Consider the following 6,134-nt stretch of genomic DNA (forward strand, 5'->3'; position numbering starts at 1 on the left):
TTTACTTCTATAATTGTTATAATTAAATAATTAAGTTGTTATTTGTAATATTTTTGATTGTGTTTTTATTAGAACAATATTCATTTCTGGTAGAAAAAAAATCTAGTGTAGTGTATACATCACACAACTTTCATGTATCACCCCATTTTGAGTTTAAATTAATCTTCACTCGTTTCAAAACTGCAATTTCTTTATTATTCATGATAGTTATATTTGTATAATAATTTTTCAAAAAATGTTCAGATTTAGATTTATTTTTTATTATTATAGTTGTTTGAGAGTGGTTTAGTTTCTTTTTAAACAATTTTGATCTCTTTTCTCTCAACTTTATTCTTTTTAACATCCGACGTTTCGACCTCTCAGGTCATTCTCAAGGATTCCTTATTCTGTCTGTATTCCTTTTCTTTCCTTAAATTCATTAATGCCGGCTAATTGCCTTTGTCCCAATAATTTTTTCTATTAAATTATTTCCTAAATTTAAAACATTTTAATAACCACTTTTATGTTCTTTAACAAACCCCAATCAGAACCAGGTTCTCTATATTTTCATACGGATCAATAATATATGGCGGTAAAATATTAAAGTGTTGCAAAAATTTCTCACTTTTCGTTTGAGGGTTTTATTAGCAGTGTTTTTTTTTTTTTTTCTATGAAATGTAAAATGACAAATAAATAATTCCTAACTTTTAATCAGTGAATAGTAAGATAGTTCTTGGAGCAAGAAAAATTGTAAAGCCAAAATTTTCAAACCTATCTTATTTTATGATGGTTACTGTTAATATTTCCAAGTAACAAGCCCATTAGAGTTTGAGGCAACCTTAGATCTATTAAAATTGACCAATTTTTGGGCCGTGCATAGAATAGGAAAGTGCCAAAAATTTGGTGAAATGATTTATCTTATTGACCATCTCTTTATGTCTGTTAATTGAATTTAAGGTGAAATAATTGCACACAATTGCCCTAAATAAGTATACATATATATGTATGTTTGCATTTCCTTAAATTCAATATTATATACTAACAGATATTTAATTTTTTTTTTTAATAATTGATCTAAATGTTCATCATTTGTGCATATCATTTAATAAAACACCGGATAAGAGAGAGTTAACTGTAACTATTAATTAGAATTGTATTGTTTTATGTTCCATTTTTTAGTTTTTAAATGATATTAAATATTGTTACCAATTTTATTTAAGTTAAAATGAAAAAGATGAATATTATTTCAAAATAAAATCCAATTTTTTATTGATCTCACCTTAAAGGGAAAAAACAATTGAAACATTGTGATATTTAATAGTATGGTAAAAATAGAAAGTCATATTTTTAAGTTTTCATCACTGGTTTCCTGTATTTATTTGTAATCCTATTTGATAAACAATATCAGATGGTTTCAAACTATGCAATTCATAAACTAACCTAGACAAGATTAATTTTAAGCAAGTTATATGTACTTAGTTGAGTTATTAGTTGTATCTGTAAAGTTAATTGTCCTAATTTATTTATTTATATGTTTAATTTGTGACTAATTAAAATTATGCACAATGGACAGATTGAAAACACAGTGATGATAGGCATTGAAAACCACATAACGCTTAATTTATCCTGTTAGAGTTATGCGGTTTTTATTTTTCACCATCAGTAAACTTCTATAAGCCGCTAACCACCAGAGAGTAGCATAAACAAGTCAAAAATACTAAGCGTCATCAATTTTATCTTATTATTATAGAGAACGAGGCAATTCCTGCTTTGAGAAATAGTAAATTTATTTATTCCCACTTATTTTTTATATGCAGTAAATACTGCGTAATTTTTTTTAATGAATTGGTAATTTAAAAAGCTAAAAAACATTTTCCTGATAAAATAATTAATTTTCTATATAATGAAATATTTAAAATTTGAACCTTTGAATTATTCATTAGTTGCTTAATTTTGTCACAATTATTTTATAATTTTTCTTATTCATTCATATATAATTAAGAAAAAAAAAGCGCTATTTTTTAATTTATGTCTTATTAAAATTATATGCTCTCTGAATTTTTAGTTTAGTTTATAATGACTTATACAAAGTAAGCCTTAAACCATTCCTTAATTCTTTCACCTATGTTTACAGGTTCAATTAGGCATGTTTATGATAAATACTCAACTTACTATAAATACTCAAGGGTTTTAAGTTATATAGAATATTTATTGTTTGATAGTTATTTTATTATAGCAAGTTTTTAAGAAAATGGTTATTTTATGAATGCACTCATGTATAATTTTTTTTAGTGGAATCTGTATCCTTAAATTGTATTTTATTTCCTGCTCACTTAAAAAAAATATGAGTTAGAACCTATTAAATTAGGTATTAAACACTGAAATGTTGATTAATCATCAGTGATGATTAGGTTCTGTCTTCCGATTCTTGGTTCATTATACGAATGAGGAAAAATGCAGTACCTGAAGCAGTAGACGATTATGATTGATTTTCTGGAAGATTATTGATTGACCGTGTGTAAAGATGAAAGGAATATGGTCCGGGTGCGGTCAAGAAAAACTCAAATAGTAGAAATATACTATTTTAATGAGCCAACGTTTCGCCCCACGTTGCAGGGCTTCTTCAGGGCTATTTTGACGGCAGTCAAAACTAAAATGCGATTGATTTTAGTTTTGACTGGCGTCAAAATAGCCCTGAAGAAGCCCTGCAACGTGGGGCGAAACGTTGGCTCATTAAAATAGTATATTTCTACTATTTGAGTTTTTCTTGACCGCACCCGGACCATATTCCTTTCATGATTGATTTTATTGTACATTAAGGTTTCTAATTAATTTATTTATAAAATAATGAGGTGAATAAAATAAAGAAGTAGTTACAAAATTTATTGTGCTAGATTTAATTCTTTTTTTTTTCTTAAACATTGTTACAAAGTTTTAATAAAAAAATAAGTAATGATTCCTTCATTAAATATGAAACATTTCTTGAGTCCCTCATCCTTTGGTTGTTCTGCTTTTATTTTATTCTAATATGTTTATCTTCATTTATCCACTCCTTTTTTGGGGGGGGGATAAGATATATCCGAATTATGTGTTTTTCCTCTTCATTTAACTATTTTTCCATATTTCTTCACATTACTTTAAAAAATACATTTTTACATTGATAAAATTGTATATGTGAAAAGTAGGATTGTAGTAAGACTGAGTTTAACTATTTTTACTAGCATCTGTGTTGACCATTATTATTCATCCGAGATATAAGTATAGAAACAATTAAGCCATCAAGCGTAATTTGAAGGAAATAAATATAAACTACAATATTATTTTTGTAATTTGATTATATTACATCTGTTATTTTTTTTGTATATTATAAATTTATTTTTCACCATATCTATTTTACCCTCAATATTCTAGTCACAATCATTTCACATTTATCCTTTCCAATGATCCTTCTCAAATATTCCGCTTATTATACAAGTATTCAATTTAAATTAAAGAAAAGAAAAGTATAAGAAAAACATAGTTATTAATAAATAAAAAAAAAAAATGTAGTAATAGGTTAAGAAACAAAGAAATATTAAATATTCAGCCAACTAATTATTGTTCATATGATGATGAATTATGCCTAGGTAATCGAGAATAATGTTTTAGGCTAATATCATAATATTCATAATGCTAATACCTTGGCCTTCTAAGAGGTTCCTTGCTCTGTTTGGAATTGTTCCCCTAGATCCAAACCAGAGACCTCTCATGTTGAACTCTTTATCTGAAGGTCTCTTGGAATTTTACTTTTAGAACAGTTCCTTGATATCCTTTACTCTTTTCACTTCTTCCATCTAATCAAGATCATTTTTCTTAAATCCCACCATTGGATCCAAAACCAGTGCTGCTCCTCCAGTCTTGAGGAACAAAACTTCTAACTTTTCTATTCTCTAAGGAGCTTTATTAACTTGTATTCAACCCCATGGTGCTGGCATATTGTGAGGAGAGAGTTTTAGGGGCATTTACCCAGCCAAGGGTTGCATTTGCGACAGAAGGACCCTACTTTTCAAACCTGTCAGCTGACATCTGGGATTCTTCATAGGTGTATATTTGACATCCAGTTTCAAGGCATTAGACCATAAATGAGGAACATCAATCCACAGCCACCTGCAATTAGCTCATTAGCTCTCAAATATTGATTGACAACGGTGATTATATGCTCTGTCTTGAGCAAGCATGAGTCCATTTAATCCTCGTGGTTGTTCAACTTCATCATCGCTTCTTCAATAAATACCAACTCTCCTGAGAATTTACATCCTAGATATTAGGTAGTATCCTCTGCTTTTGATATTGGAAAACATCTCCATTCTCGAGGGATAGCATTGTTGATTGCAGCTTCCCCCTTTGTTCGTTATGAGATCCACTTGTTTCATGTACCTTTAAAGTGCCATTTAGCGGCACCTACAGCTGCTTGTTTCTGAGGGCAGTTACAGCAGGTGAATGTGAAGATAGCCAATGGCAATCTGGTTGCTGCTTCAATTCTTCTTTTTTTTTAAATGAAAATTCAAGTTCTATTCAACAAATAGAAGCCTTTTTACTTTTCTTAGTCTGAATTAATCTTTATCTTTTATAATTTTCTATACCATCCTCTAATAGTGCTAGTACACATATTCATAAGGGTTTAGTGTGTGGCATTCAAATGAAGGCATCAAACTATGTACTACACATTTCTGTAAATTTACTGCCAAAGCTAACTGAAGTAGCTCATTTCCTTAATCATGTGGGACTCAGGCCAGTGACATGTTATTATCACAATCTTAATTTTGTGATTTGATCTTAAAAATGGATGTTGATCTCTAAAACCTAGTTTTAAGAAATAATCTCCATCTAAGGAAGGAATACAAACGAAAATATTTACATTTTTCTCAGTTGAATTTCACTGGTTGCTAAAATATTTCCTTTTCTGGGAATCACCCAGATAGTAGGATAAATTATCCAGAACTTACTTCTTTTTCTAGAACTGAAAGAACTTCTATTGTTATTATTAATAGCAGTAAACTAAACTCTTTAAAACTCATTGAAATCTTGAAGCATGATTCCTGACCAACGAATTCACCTACATATATACCGATAAAGACGTTATCATTTTGAGAACCTGGTAAACAAAAACTATAAAGCAAAAAACTACGAACCAAGAGTGTGTCTCGCGCTAGAAAAACGTAATAACAGAAAAGAAGGCGGTATTGCTATCTTTGTTCATTCCTAAGTAGTAATCACTATCTTAAAATCCTGAGACTGAAATCAGAAAAATACTCGTTAAACTTTAATAGATCATGGGACAGACCTGGGCATATAATGAACACCGGGATATTCTAGACTATATGGTTCATTTGTATCATGGAAGAGCATACCAATTTGCCAAGGAAGGTACCCAAAGCCCCAACCAAATTGCCCTGATCACAATGGTGCTGCTAAAGGAGTTGTACTTGCAATCTTTTCCCTTCATCTTTAACAGGAGTAAGCTAAAAAAGGATTCAGTTGGTTGCCTTTTCCCGTTTGCTAACTAGCCACAACTACTTGCAAAAATATCTGCACCCTATATTAGTACCAGATAACATGGACATGTACCTTTGGTATAAATGGAGAAATAAATGCAAAAAATCTAAACTTTTGGTCTGATTTCCAGGACATCAGACACAAATGTAATGAACTTGACAATTCATACTACAAGATTGGCAAACTTTATTGGGTTACTAAATCGAAAATGCCTTAAAACCAAAGCCTGGCAGTTAAAAAAAAATTAATATGTGTTGATTGGAACGTTAGTAACGATTTCCTGGTCTTAATTCCTATATAAGATAAATAAATTAACTGTTAGGAGGACCAATGATACATCAGTTAGTTAATTTAAGTCAAATGAGGTTTCCTTCAGGAATAATATCAAAGAATTTTGCCGTTAGCAATTCTATTTAAGTTTTATAAGCTGATAACATCAGGAATATTGGATATATCATTGTACGTTTTTGTATCGAAATTGTTCATAAAACATTTTTTTATGAGCATTCTGTTCATGTCGGAAATCCCTAAAGAAAGTTAGATGAACAATTAGTGAAAATTATATTTCATATTTTACTTAACAGTTTGTTTTTCATTCAGTAACGACCTCGTTGTTATCA

Source organism: Halyomorpha halys, unplaced genomic scaffold (genome assembly GCF_000696795.3).
Source record: "Halyomorpha halys isolate HHAL.00 unplaced genomic scaffold, Hhal_1.1 Scaffold472.1, whole genome shotgun sequence".
Taxonomy (NCBI): Eukaryota; Metazoa; Arthropoda; class Insecta; order Hemiptera; family Pentatomidae; genus Halyomorpha; species Halyomorpha halys.